This window comes from Callithrix jacchus, chromosome 4 (genome assembly GCF_049354715.1).
Source record: "Callithrix jacchus isolate 240 chromosome 4, calJac240_pri, whole genome shotgun sequence".
Lineage (NCBI taxonomy): Eukaryota > Metazoa > Chordata > Mammalia > Primates > Cebidae > Callithrix > Callithrix jacchus.
In genome coordinates this window covers 167,743,576-167,758,791 of record NC_133505.1, presented here as the reverse complement: position 1 = coordinate 167,758,791, position 15,216 = coordinate 167,743,576, and the positions used below count along the sequence as shown (strand labels likewise).

Genomic DNA, 15,216 nt, shown 5'->3' with positions numbered 1-15,216 from the left:
AGGGCTGGGATTACAAGTGTGAGCCACTGTGGCTGTCCAGTTTCTTATTTTTATCGGTGCGTGTTACCATTTATCTATTCAATTCCTCACCTGTGTGCGAGGCTGCCCTTTTCTGAAGGGTGCTAGTGGTGAATCCATTGAAAACTCCAATGACTGTGTTCCCCCATGGCCTCTTCAAGAGAGAAAGATTCATTCAGGTGGGTGTGGTGGCTCACGCCAGTAATCCCAGCACTTTGGGAAGCTGAGGTGGGCAGGAGTTTGAGATCAGCCTGGCCAAGATGGTAAAACCCTGTCGCTACTAAAAATATAAAAGTCAGCTGGGCATGGTGGCTCATGCCTGTGGTCCCAGCTACTCGGAAGGCTGAGGCAGGAGCATCGCTTGAACTCAGGAGGTTGCAGTGAGCCAACATCATGACACTGCACTCCAGCGTGGATGACAGAGTGAGACTCTGTTCCCTCCTCCCTGCCCCCCCTCCCGCCACACACACAAAAGATTCTATAGTGAGCGCAAGATGAAATTCACCTTGAATGTTCTTACCAATTGATTGTGGATGAACTAATTCAGGGCACTGCAGGCCCCCACCGCGGGAAACTCAAGGATCCCAGGTGGCGTTGCAGGATGCTCAGGCTGTTGGGAGGCCACTGCCTTGTCGGGGTGGCCAGTGCTTTCCCCATTGCCAAATGGGACAGTTAACTCTGGTCCTTGTCTGACTGGAGACCTGCAGATGACTACCTCCTCTATAACACTCTTTAGCCCCCACCCAGGGATCCAGGACGCCCTACACTAGGTCGTTTCCTCTGTCACATTCATCACCCAGCCTCCTTCACTTGTTCCTTCTCTTCTCCCACCTCTGAGTGCTGCAGAGCCCGGGTTTCCATTCTCAGATCTCTGCGCTGCCTGCTCTCAGTCCCAAAGCAGCATTGCCAACATCAGCAAATAAAAATCCAGGCCCCTATTCATAGTTACATCGAATTTCAGATAAATGACAAAGAGTTTGTTGTTGTTGTAGTTTGAGGCGGAGTTTCTCTCTTATTGTCCAGGCTGGAGTGCAATGGCACAATCTCAGTTCACCAAGACCTCCCACTCCTGGTTTCAAGCGATTCTCCTGCCTCAGCCTCCCAAGTAGCTGGGGTTACAGGCATGCACCACCATGCTCAGGTAATTTTTGTATTTTTAGTACAGACTGGGCTTCTCCATGTTGGTCAGGCTGGTCTTGAACTCCTGACCTCAGGTGATCCACCCACCTTGGCCTCCCAAAGTGCTGGGATTACAGCTACTGTCGCCAGCCACGACAAAGAGTTTGTAAATATGTTCCAAATATTGCATGGCCCAAATATTTACTTAGTTAACAAGTAAAAACTGCACAAGACATACTCATGCTAAAGAGTATTCACTATTTGTCTGAGTCCAAATGTCACTGGGCATGGTAGGTTTCATCAGCCAAGCCTACAATCATCTCACAGTTTCATGGAGATACCATCTATGCTGACCCCTCCAAAATGTTTATCTCTAGTCTAGATCTCTCTCCAGAACTGCAGACTCCTGCTGCCTCCGGCCCATCGCCACTTGGATAATTGACAGGTGTCTCCACTTGAACATGTCAAAAACAACACTAATCTTTCCCCTAGTTCCTCGCCCTACTCTCAGGTGGCCTCATACCCCCATCTGCTCACCCAGAAGCCTTGCACTCAGACTTGACTCTGTTCTCACGTGCCACACCCAATCCGCCAGGAGGTCCTTGGTCCTCCCGGAATACACCAACAGTGCCTCTTGCTGGTCACTGCGATCACCTCCCACTCCTGCCCCTGCATTGTTCCGTGCCCCACATGGTTTTATCTCAACATGCCAGCCAGAGTGTATCATCTATCATGCCATGTCACCTTTCAGCCCATCGCGCTGCAGCAGGTCCCCACATTACTCAGCGTAAAAGCCCAAGGTCCTTGCCCCATCCTGCAAAATCCCAGTGACCCCATGATCTCTGGAGCCGTAACTCCTCCGCTCTTCCTCCAGACCACTCCCTCCTGCAGACTCCTGGGCGTGCTCCTGCTGCGAAGCCTTAGTCCTGGCTCCTTCCTTCCTCCTGGAATGCTGTTGGCTCAGGTATGCATCACAGGAACAGCTCCTGCCTGCCCCCAAACCGCTGATCCCATCTCACTTCAGTGAGGCCGTGCTGACCTCATCACTGACCTATTCATGTTCCAACCCGCTGACCTCCCGGGACTCTGGTACTCCTCTCCAACTCTTCTTTTTCATTCTCCCATAAATACCAATGTCTAACTTCTTAGGCAATTTCTTTATTATAATTGTCCTTTGTTTTCAACTTCTTCTCACTAGAAAAGAAAGCTCTACAATGCTCAGAATCTTTGTTGCGTTCTCTGAAAAATGCCAGGCTCTGGAAGAGGGCCTGCCTCCCAGCAGGCACAGGTGTGTGGAATGAATGAATGAATGAATGAATGAATGAATGAATGAATGAGTGAGGCTAGTGCAGACTAAGCTGCTTGCAGGAAACACCTGCTCCTTCCTGGGCACTGGGTGAAATCATTCATAGAACTTAAATCCACCTTCGACTCTTCTTCCCACTTGCCTCTTCCATCCATTGCAGTTAAATGCAGGTAGAAGAGGGGTTGCCCTGTACCTCCAGTTAGGTGGACCCCTCAGAAAAGAGTGACATCTCACCACTGAGCCACCTCAGCCTTTTCCAGTGACAGGCCCTCTCTAGGCCAATCATTAGTGTCGCAGCTATTTGTTCTGGGGCTTTTTGGCTCCATATTCACATGTAAGGGACCAAGGAACCCACAGGGAGCCACAGGCATCAACAGAATACACGGAATCAATCTTGCTGCGATCGGGACTGCAAGCATGGTTGCTTGGCTAACCACAGGTATTTTCTTTTTTCTTCTTTTTTTTTTGACAGGGTTTTGCTCTGTTGCCCAGACTGGAGTGCAGTGCCGTGATCTCAGCTTACTGCAGCCTCCACCTCCCAAGTTCCAGTGATTCTCCTGCCTCAGCCTCTCGAGTAGCTGGAACTATAGGTGTGCCCCATAGTTTTTTTGTAAAATCACTGTGCCCCACTGATTTTTTGTAATTTTAGTAGAGATGGGGGTTTGCCGTGTTGGCCAGGCTGGTCTCAGACTCCTGACTTCAAGTGATCCACCCACCTCAGACATCCAAAGAGCTGGGATTACAGGCATGATCCACTGTGCTGACCACCACAGGTATTTTCTTAAGTAAAGTTGTCAGTTTTAGTTCTGGGAGATCCTGGTAATGTCATGTTTTGGGGGATGAAATAAGAGAGGAAATGATGTAGGTTGCTTGCTAAAATGACCTGTGCATCTGGACAGAAGAAAATGCAAGGGAGACAAGCCCCTGTGAGAAGGTGGAGCATGGAAAGGTACATGGTGCCTGAGGCAACAGGCTTTGGGGTCTAACTGCCCTAGAGTTAGGTCCAGCTCTGCTTCCCCTTGTGAGAAGTTTTCAGCCTCTCTGAGCCTCAGGTTCCTCTTCTTCAAAACAGGGATGCTATGTCAAAGCATCGCTTTGTGAAACACAAAAACAATTGAAATATGTATGTAATGTACTTAGCATATGTATTATTTGTTCTGCCCTGAACAGGGTGAGTATATAATAAACTGCAGCGATTCTCATTCTTTGGGATTTAATTCTTTCGGATTTAAGCCGGCTGCTGGGTTTTGTGCTGTTACTTGATTGAGATGTAATTGACAAATAGCTATTTGATATATGAATGCATTGTGAAATGATTACCACAACCAAGTTAATTAATATGTCCATCATTTCACATAATTCCTTTATTTTTGTGGTGAGAATGCTGAAGATTACTCTCAGTAAAGTTCAAGTATAGCACACTCTAACTAAGTTTAGACTCATAGACAGATATCTTCCCATTTCCCAGATGCTGGGTTCTTAGAAAACAATATAACAATTTTCACAAGAAAAAAAAGGAAATTCAGTCCAGGTGTGGTGGCTCGTGCCTATAATTCCAGCACTTTGGGAGGCCAAGGTGGGGGGATCGATTGAGCCCAGGAGTTTGAGACCAGCCTGGGAAAAATAGCAAGATCTCGTCTCTACAAAAAAAAAAAAAAAAACCTACAAAAATTAGTCAGATGTGGTTAGCTGGGTGTGGTGACATGCACCTGTAGTCCCAGCTACTCGGAAGGCTATAGTGGGAGCTTGAACTCAGGATTTTGAAGCTGTGGTGAGCCTTCATCTCAAAACTAAAATAAAGAAACTCATTTTCCTTAAGGGTTTGGTTTTGCCTTAATGAATGTTACTGGGCTGACGCCCTTTTTGGCCTCAGCCCACCTGTACCCGGGTGAAATTACAAAAAAAAAAAAAAAGAAGAGAAATGAATGTTACTCAATGTTGTGAATGTTTAAAATCAAGTAGGAGTTTCTGTATGAAACCTCTGCTCAGGGAAGATACTTTACTGTTCCCACAAAGGTCTGTAGGAACATGATATCATCTCAAGGCAACACTCCAGCCGATGTTCTTTCTAGCCAAGTTATGTTCATATAGGACGTGAACTCTTGGCAATATTTATCAAGCCAGTCTTCAGAGGGTTAGTATCAGGTACTAGAGGTACGATAAAATATATTTTTTGCTGTTAAAAAGAATACTAAACTATACGGTATATTCTTATAACAAGGAAAGGTGTCAAAACAGACCCACGTGAAAGAAACGAAGCACCAGAATAATGGCGAAGATTGTCTCAACAAATGCGGACTGCTATAGCTCATGCCAATCATAGCAGATAGGCCAGGCTTACCTAAGACACTGTTCCTGAAGCCTTTTTCAGAATCCAAAGCCAGAATCGGTGTCATTCCTAGGTACCCCGAATAAAGAGAAGTTGTCAGTCTCCACTGCACCCAGTGGCTTGCCTTTTGGCTCTCTTAATGGTATCTTTTGATGAACAGAGCTCCATTTTAAGGTAGTCCCAGTTCTCCATTTTTTCATTATGATTAGTACTTTTTGAATCATGTTTAAGAGGATTGAAGATCATCTCCTATTTTGTCTTCAAGAATCCTCATTATTTTATCTTTCATATTTAAATCTGCAACGCACCTGTAAATGACTTTCATGCATGGCATGAGGAAGGAGTCAAGTTTTATTTATTATTTATTTTTGAGACGGAGTCTCGCTCTGTCTCCCAGGCTGGAGTATAGTGGCGTGATCTCGGCTTAGTGCAACCTCTACCTCCCAGGTTCAAGCAATTCTCCTGCCTCATCCTCATGAGTAGCTGGGATTACAAGTGCTTGCCAGCGGGACTGGCTAATTTTTGTGTTTTTAGTAGAGACAGGGTTTCACCATCTTGGTCAGGCTGGTCAGGCTGGTCTTGAACACCTGACCTCGTGATCCACCCGCCTTGGCCTCCCAAAGTGCTGTGATTATAGCCGTGAGCCACTGCACCCGGCCGTCCAGTTTTATTTTTTCTGTGTGGCGATCCAATTGACTCAATACAATTTTTTTAACTGATTCTTCTTTCTCAACTGCTTATAGTGCCACCTGCATCATAAATCATGAGCCCATAAGTACCTGGGTCTATTTTTGGACTTCCCGTTTTGTTTCACTGCTGTATTTTCTATTATTGCACTGCCTTAATCAGCGCAGCTTTAGAATACACACCCAGAGCTCTCAGGGGCTGAAAGCGTGGGCATTCCTCCTGTTCTTGGCTTGGTTCTTTGCATTTCCATGGAAGGGATGGAAGCAGCTTGCATATCTGGTGGTTCTTAATGCTCTGCTTCAAAGCTATAGACCAGCTGAGGGAAAATTACATCTGTCCATAAATATCTGAATTTGTGTCCATAGTGTAGAGCTCTATTTATTAAGTCCTCTTTAATTTATTTTAGTGGACTTTTCTAGCTTACTGAGTAAAGTGGGTTTTTTTTTCTTTTTTAATACGGAGTCTTACTTTGTCAGCCAAGCTGGAGTGCAGTGGCATGATTTTGGTTCACTGCAACCTTCGTTTCCCAGGATCAAGTGATTCTCCTGCCTCAGCCTCCTGAGTAGATGAGATTACAGGTGCCTGCCAGCACGCCTGGCTAATTTTTGTATTATTAGTAGAGATGGGATTTCACCATGTTAGCACGGCTGGTCTCGAACTCCTAACCTCAGTTGATCCGCCCACCTTGGCCTCTCAAAGTGCTGGGATTACAGGCATGAGCCACCGTGCCCAGCCTGTATAAAGATCTTACGCATCTTTCACTGGATTCATCCTTGGGAATAATATTTGTGCTTTGCGTTGCTATTATAAATATTTTAATTTTTTTATTTCCTAATCATTTACTTTTGGTGCATGTTTTGAGTATCCAAAGCTGTGTAGCAAACCACCCCAAACTTAGTAGTGTGAAACCACTGCCATTTCATGTTGGCTTCTGAGGATCAGCCGTTTAGACACAGCACATAGGAGAGGATTCCTCTCTGCTCCAAGATGTCTGAGGTCTCAGCTGACAAGATGCCAACAGCTGGGGCTGATGTGAATGGCTAAGACTAGAACTATCTGGAGGTTTTTTTTTTTTGAGCTTGAGTCTCACTCTGTCACCCAGGCTGGAGTGCAGTGGTGCGATCTTGGCTCACTGCAACTTCTGTCTTTCTGGTTCAAGTGAATCTCCTGCCTTAGCCTCCTGAGTAGCTGGGACTACAGGCACACAGCAACATGCCCGACTAATTTCTGTATTTTCATTTGAGACGGGGTTTCGCCATGTTGGTCAGACTGATCTCAAACTCCTGACCTTGTAATCCACCTGCCTTGGCCTCCCAAAGTGCTAAGATTACAGGTGTGAGCCACTGTGCCTGGCCAGCCTATCTGGAGGGTTTTTTGGCACATTCTGGGCACCTGGGCAGGACTGACAGGCTGGGCTCCTCTGGGACTGTTCATGAAGCTTCTGCATGTGACCTCTCATGTGCTTGGGTTCTGACAGGGAGCGCTACTGAGCCTTGAGAGTTACGCAGTATCATTTCTACCACATTCTACTGGTTACAGCCCAGTCACAAAACCATCCAGTTTCAGGAGAGGGGAAGAGTACCCATTTCTTGAAAGGGACTATAAGTCACACTGCGGAAGAGCATGCAGGTGGCAGCTGTTGCTACGGGTGTCTTTGGGGAATGCAGGCTGTCACCTGATATGTGAATGCCATCGATTTTAGCATGTTGACCTTGCTAAACTCATTAACTTTGATAAATTGTCATAGTTCTTTTTGGAATTTTATTTTATTTATAATGGCAATTTTATTCTTTTCTAATTCTTACACTTTTGGCCTCTTTTCGGTAACGCTTTTGTCATTGTGCCATAAGTGACTCTTGGACTGTTGAATTTTCTCACTCTCCCATCTCAGGATACAATTGTTTCGAAAAATATTTTATAAAAAGGTGCAGATCGCGCCAAGATTATAATGAAAGGGTGGAAGGAAGGCAGAGTGGTGGTTAGTGATGGGGAGAAAAAGAAAAGGACACATTTTCTTTCTGAATTTAATTTTCAAAGCTCTCAACTCATTTTTTCCCTCTAGGCCCAACTATAGAATTGGTTTGGGAAAGTTTATTTCACAATTTAGCCAAATCTCACTTGTTAAGAAATCCACTGCAGTGTTTCCCTTAGAAACAACTCAGATCTTTCTTTTCATTTCAGTAAAGAGTTGGTTTTCAAGAGCCCTTAGTAAATGCCCTCACTACCTCCTCGTGGGCCAGCTCAGTGCGGAGCCATCAGAAGAACCACCTTCTAGTTCGTGAGCACTTAGAGTCTGCAGACCCAGAAGAAATGTAAAAAGGCGACTGAAGACCAGCTCATAAGAAATATGTGACGAAGCCACAGGACAAATATTTTAGCAAAGTCATGCTCAGGGGTGTGGGCATGTAAAGACGAGCTCCCATAACGTGTAGCCCCATCAAAGGCAAAACCTGACTCCCTGAGAAGGCAAATATCAAACTCTCTGATTGCCAAGTATGGAGAGGACACAACATCATGAAGCTAAGTCCCAAGAACCCTCATGGCCCCACCTGCCAGTGCTCAAGAGGCAGGTGCCCAGGTGTGGAGATGCCCAGAGTGCAGACAGTATAAGGCAGCAAATGCACGAGAAAGCCGAGGAATCCATGCCCCCCAGTTCAATAGAACCATCCTTCATAGTAGGATTTGGGGAAATCTGAAGCCAAGCGCAACAACTAGAGAAAACATTCCCAAGGCCCCCTTCTCCAGCGGAGGCCAGGAAAATCCTATTTGGTGGGATCATTATTAAGACAAGAGAAACAGCAAAATCAAGCTTAGGGTCCAGGTGTTGCCAGTCTTCCTTCCTTCCTTCCTTCCTTCCTTCCTTCCTTCTTCCTTCCTCTCTTCCTCTTTCCTTACCTCCTTCCCTGCCTCCCTCCCTCCCTCTCTCCCTCTCTCCCTCCTTCCCTCTCTCTCTCTCTCTCCCCCCCTCTCCCTCACTCCTTCCTTCCTTCCTTCCTTTTCTTTTTCTTTTTCTTTTTATTGAGACAGAGTCTCACTCTCACCCAGGCTGGAGTGCAGTGGTGTGGTCTGGGCTCACTACAACCTCTGCCTCCCAGGTTTGGGCAGGTCTCTGCCTTGGCCTCCTGAGTAGCTGGGATTACAGGTGCCTACCACCATGCTAATCTTTTTGTATTTTCAGTAGAGACAGGGTTTCACCATCTTGGCCAGGCTGCTGTTGAACTCATGACCTCCTGATCCACCCACCTCAGTCTCCCAAAGTGCTGGGATTACAGGCACCCAGCGATGTTGCCAATTTCTGTACCCACGTGGAGGGTGTCCCTGTCACACAGCCCAGGGGAGGATTGGGCAACTCCCAGCATACCTCAGGTAAGGAATCAATGAAGTGTCAAGAATGTCCTGATTGTTTTGCAAAGAGATCAGCTCCTCAACTTTGCTCTCTTTCTTGAAGCATTTTCTTTCTCTTTGGTTGTCTCCATAGTCCCTTGCTTGCCATTCTTCTCTGGCAAAGGTCCCTGCTTAGCCAACTGCTCTGGGTCTGTCCCACTTCCCTGGGCCACCAAGATGCTTCTGGAGAAGATGTGTGGCTGGCACTACCAAGTCCTGCAGCTTAAGTTGGAGGAAGACACAAGTGCCCCAGATGGGCTTGTGAGTGGAGCGGGGCGGGGACTTTGGTCTGCAGGATCTTCCTTTGTCCTACATTCCTGAGCCCTGCAGGTGGGCAGAGATTCTCAGAGGCTTGGGAAAAGGCTGCCCTCAAACACAACTGGATTCATCTCCAGGATGTCAACCCAGATCTGTTTTCTCTAAAAACCCATAATCTTTGTATGTCATCACACTGAAAACAAAGGAAGATTTATTGATTGAATGAATGGCATGATGGAGTGGAAATTTCATTAATCATTTTAATTCATCGTGCTTCATACATCCTGTCTCATTTGAACATCACAACTAGATCCATGAATTTTGTGTATCGGATGGGGAGTCTCCAACAGCTTAAGAATGAGAACTCTTATTGCAGCTGACAAAGCCAGCTTAATGGGAGAATTTATTATAAGAATACAGGGGACTCTCAGGGTACCCACATTCAGAGAGGAGAGCAGCATGTTCTCATTTTTCTTTTGCAAAGCTCACTCTTGCAAAGGCTGTGGGTGAGAAGTAGACTGGAGGGGGTGAGAGCAGAGACATAGGCCAGTGGGGATCCTTTTCTTTTCTGCTGCCTCTCTTGCAAATCAATCCTGAAGCTAAGTTTCATTGAACTAGACATGGCTTTGGCTTGAAACCAAGATAAAATGAGCACTCATGGAGAAAAGATCTCCTATACTTTCTGTCAACTTTTGTCTGATAGTTGCCGAATTTCAATGCTATTTTTTTTTTGCGGGGGGAAGCAAAACGGACTCTCTCTCTATAAACTCAAAACATGTGGAGTATAGGTGGAATTTTAATGACACCTCATAGAATGATCATGAATTTAGATAGAAATTCTCTTTTTACTCTTTGATATCAATATTCTTTTGTTTCAGCCTTGCCTTTGGATCTGAAATCTTAGGAAATACAGTGGAAAGAATTCTGAGTTACGAATCATTAAACACTGAGTCTGCTCCAGCTCTGCTTCCTGTTACTTGGATAACCCTTGACAAGCAAACTCAGCCTCCCTGGCTCTGATCCATCTTCTGTTAAATGAGGGATTTGGATTGACACAAGAACTTCTCAAACCTTAGTGAATCTTCTGGGGATGTTGTTAAAATGCAGATTCACCAGGCCTGGGGTGGGGCCTGAGACTCTGCATTTCCAACAAGCTCCCAGGTGATACTGACGCTGCCGGCCCGGAATCACACTCCAGTCAGGCCACCCTCCAAGGTGCCATCCTGCTGTAAGCTATAACAGCTACTAAATAAGGAAAAGCATGACATCAACAATGCATAACAATCAATATTTATTTTAGAAAACAAATACTGCTTTTTCTTTTTTTTTAAACAGGGCCTCATTTTGTCACTCAGGCTGGAGTACAGTGGCATGAACATGGCTCACTGCAGCCTCGACCTCCAGGGCTCAGGTGATCATCCCCCAGGTAGCTGGGACTACAGGCATGGACCACCATGCTTGGCTAATTTTTGTATTTTTTATAGAGACAGGGTTTGCCATGTTGCCCAGGCTGTTACAAATATAGCTTTACTTTTCTGTTTGTAAAAGTAATGCATGCTTATGAAAACTGTTCTAAAAAAATCCCATCATGTATAAAATGCAATGACAGTAAAAATCATCTCAAGTTAAATACCACTTGAACTGTCTTGTCTCTTGGCTCTGAAGAACACAAATGCTAGGCTTCAGTGTTGGCGTTATATTACCTTGTCTTTCAAAATCAGATCATGAAACTGGTATCGTTTTCAATTTGCTGCCAATCACTTATGCATTGACTGATTTGAATTCAGTTCCTGCTGTTGTGGTAGATTTGCTTCTGTGTTCTATGATTTGAAGTTGCTTATTGCCTGGATTCAGGAGAGGGTAGTGGATGGCATTTCAGGGTCATCCCCAGCCAGGCAGAATTGACCTGAAGGTGTCTCTAAGAGAAGAAAGCGAAGTAAATATCAAGAACAATTTTTAGCAGAAAATTCAATGTTAAGAGCATTGAGAGCTAATCAATAGAACAGAAGATTCTGCAAATACGTCCATCTTTTGCAAATAACAGGTCATAACCATTGTTGGCAAAGGAAGAAATTCCGCTTATTCCTCAGTGATATGTCACACCTGTTTGAGTGTACTTGAAACGGTTGTAATAAGAGAGCCTTAAGAGTTTGTTGGTCGTAAAAACATGACATTTAAAAAACTTGATGGGATTTTTATTGACATATATAACTATTAAATAAAATATTATAGATCCCAAATAGCAAACTAACTTTAGTATTTACAATTTTCCTTTGTCTCATCTAAGCAGCCACAATTTCCAGTGTAGCATATGAGGTACTCATATTTGCAAATCCATAATATCTTCATATTTTATAACTTAACATTTTAAATTCAGTATATAGGTTTGTGTGGATGTTGTATCAATATTCACAACACAAGGCAAATGGAAATAAAGCAAAAATATTGTTATTGTGTAATAACATTATGCTAACAGAACGGGCAATTTGAAGCAATGTCATTAGTGACTCCACTATCTAGCACAGCAGTTAATACATAGTGTGTAAGCTCACATTTCTGATAAATGATATCCATCATTTTTGTTTTTTTTTGGTTTCCTCAGGTTGAAGATATTCACCATATTAAGTACCAACACTTAGGTTTAAAGAAGTTTCTAGTCAGGTGTGGTGGCTCACGCTGGTAATCCCAGCACTTTGGGAGGCTGAGGTGGTCAGGAGTTCGAGACCGGCGTGACCAGCATGGTGAAACACTGTCTCTACTAAAAAGACAAAAATTAGCCGGGCATGGTGGTGAGTGCCTATAGTCCCAGTTACTTGGGAGGCGGAGGCAGGAGAATCACTTGAACCTGGGAGGTGGAGGTTGCAGTGAACTGAGATTGCACCACTGCACTCCAGCCTGAGCAACAGAGTGAGACTCCATCTCTCAAAAAAAAAAAGTTTCTGAGATATGCAGAATTCTACCTCACACTGGGCTTGAGAATCTGCTGCTTCTCGGGACTCAACATGTTGTAAGCATCACTGATTGTTTTTTATGTATTTTCTAAACTGCAGAAACAGTTTCAGAAACCCTGGGTTATTTGTTTTTAATCCTAATCTTATTATTGTAAAAGTCATACATGTTCATCCATCATAGAAAGTTTTCCAAAATGCAATCATATATATAAAGAAGCAAATAAAAATCATCCTCAATCTCACTCTCCAGAAGTAATGATTATTAACAGTTTCATGATCTTTTAACACACTGTATTAAGTTTCCCAAAGCTGCCATAACTAACTACCACAAATGGTGTGGCTGAAAACGACAGAAATGTATTCTCTTACAGTTCAGGAGGTCAGGAATTTAAAATTCAGTTATCAGCAGGGTTGGGTCCTTCTGAGGCTCTCAGAGAGTCTGTTCCATGCATCTCTCCTGGTTTCTGGTGTTTGCCAGCAATCTCTGGCCTACAGACACATCATTCCCATCTCTGTCTTCGCCATCACATGGCCTTATTCTACGTGTGTGTCTTTCTGCAGCCTCTCCTCTTTTTATAAGGATACCAGGTATTGGGTCTACAGCCCATGCTAATCCAGAAAGACTTCATCTCAGCTAATTAACATCTGCAAAGACTCTGTTTCCAAACAAACTCATATTGTGAGGTTCTGGGTGAACATGAATTCATGAGGGACACTTATTCAATAAACTATACACACTGTAATATATATTTATAGAATGATAGGAGGGGACCATATTTAATATATAGCTTACTTCCCTTTACACTTAGGATACCATGAATTTCCCTAGGTCTTTCAAAAATCAAATTTAAAATTTTTGTAGTGTTTCCTCATATGACCATTATATCATTTCCGTAGCTAACCTGCCATTTCAAACACTCAGACGTTGCAGACTTTACTATTACAAATGGCTCTGATGAACATACATGCTTCCAAATCTTTGAATTTCTCTCTGCTTATGCCTTGGTATAACTTATTCTGAGTCAAATTATTGGATTATGGAGTATGCACATTTTAAAGGCTCATGAAAAATCTGGTTTTATTTAATTCCAGAGATTGTATCAATTTTCCCTCACCAGCCGAAGAGAGAGAGCCTCTGGCATTGCGTTCTCTGCACTGCGCATTCTAGCTTTTTGAATGTTTGACAAGTGACTAGGCAAAGAAATAACATCTCTGACTTCGTACCTGTATTTTTATGTAAGGTTACATCTCTGTTTGTTTACCGACCATTTATGTATGTTTTTCAAGTGACCAGTTTACGATTTGTATCTCCTTTTCGTTTCTCTTCTCCAACCGTCGGCATTTATTCCTCACCATGTCACTGATGAGTATACTGTCCACCCCTTTTAGAGTCCACTGTGAGCTAAGACACTATGTGGATGTATCCTCCCTCTCCTTTTCCCCTTCTCGAACCACCTCTGAACCTTGTATACATGTCAGTCATTGCCTCCATTTCGCCTTCCCTTCTAAGACTTGGAGCGCTTTGGGGCAGTGTCCATGTCTTACTGATGTTTTTGTATCTGCAGCAACTAGCACGGACACTCAATAAACGTGCTGAACTGAGTTGTTAGGTTGTGACCCGGAAATATTTATGATTCCTTGTTTAGATAGAAATAGCTAAATAAGGACATATAAGGATAGACTCTAAATGGCACTCAATACTGTGCATAGGGCTGGGCGTGGTGGCTCCTGCCTAGCATCACAGCCCTTTGGGAGGCAGAGGTGGATTGCCTGAGGTTAGGAGTTAGAGACCAGCCTGCCCAGCGTGGTGAAACCTCGTCTCAACTAAAAATACAAAACATTAGCCGAGCGTGGGGGTGCACGCCTGTAATCCCAGCTACTTGGGGGGCTGCAGCATGAGAATTGCTTGAACACTGGAGGTGGAGATTGCAGTGAGCTGAGATCCCACCATTGCACTTCACCCTGGGCGACAGAGTAAGACTCTGTCTCAAAATAAATAAAGTATAGGATTTAATCCATGAATTTTGTATTTCTATGCTAAATTTTTAGAAATAGCAATTTTTTTCTCCCATATTTCTCAGCTACATCTGAGATAATTGAGCAACATTGTCTAGATAGGCAAAGTGTTAGCGATAACAAGCAGAATAATCATTGTAATTGTAATTGTAATAATGGAATGAGGACGTTAAAGTACTGACATCAGAATAAAAGTTACAATTGTCCCGATTTTAAATTTCCTATCGTTTCCACTGCAATCACTGACTGTACTCCTATTAGCAGGAATTTATGCAATTTGTAGATTTTGAAATAAATTACCATTCAAAATTCAACAGTGAAAAACAGTCTAACTCTACTTGAAAAATGCTTGGAAAAACTCAAGTTTCTACCAAACCTAGAAGCACATGGGTCGTAAAACATAGTTGGAAAAGTGATGAGAGATAACTCTGAAAAATTACATTGACTACAAGCAATTTTTACAAGCGTTACTCTGTGGTCAAATTCATTTTCACATGGATATTAAGTTATTACCACAATGAGTTTTTGTTCTGATCCTTTTGTCTGCCTCAGATGTCCTCTCCCTTCCACCCCATCCTGCTTCACTCTCCCTCTCTCCCATCACAGACAAGAAAAATGTCACCTCCCACAAGACCCCGTCCAAACCCTGTTTCCTGAATGATCAATGCCTTCCCCCATGGCAACCAAAAGAACACTTTCCATTCTGTCTTCATGACATGCTGGTTTTGACGCTTGCATAGCTTAGTAATTCTGCAATGTGCTCGAGCTATTTGTGAGCACATTTATTTTTCCTTTGTAGACTGTAAACATCTAAAGAACAGGGTGGACTTGGGAGTCAAGTAAATAGTTAAATATGATTTTTGACACTCGCTATAATAGTGGACATTTGAAGGAAACACACCTTCAGTATTTTGAAATTGAAGTAGATTTCTAGGACCTGGCATTTCTGGACTTTCAACAGCCCACCCTTTTTAAAAATAGTGATATACCTGTGTAAATGCCACGTGCATGCGAGTGTGTGTGTGCATGCCTGTGCACGCCTGTGCAGTGGAAATCAACCTTGGTGTCCGGGTTTGAAAGCAGAAAATATATCAATCGACCTCCGAGCTTCTTTCATCCCTGTTCTTAACATCTCAACCTCCTGAGTG

At 43.7% G+C, this 15,216-nt stretch overlaps 1 long non-coding RNA gene across 1 annotated transcript; it reads left to right on the top strand.

The window, feature by feature from the left end:
* Positions 1 to 1,994: 1,994 nt before the first annotated feature.
* On the top strand, positions 1,995 to 3,041 carry LOC128931685 (uncharacterized). The gene is made up of 3 exons (XR_008480412.2): positions 1,995 to 2,101; positions 2,336 to 2,425; positions 2,916 to 3,041. It is a non-coding gene; the product is annotated as an uncharacterized LOC128931685 (long non-coding RNA).
* Positions 3,042 to 15,216: the final 12,175 nt, after the last annotated feature.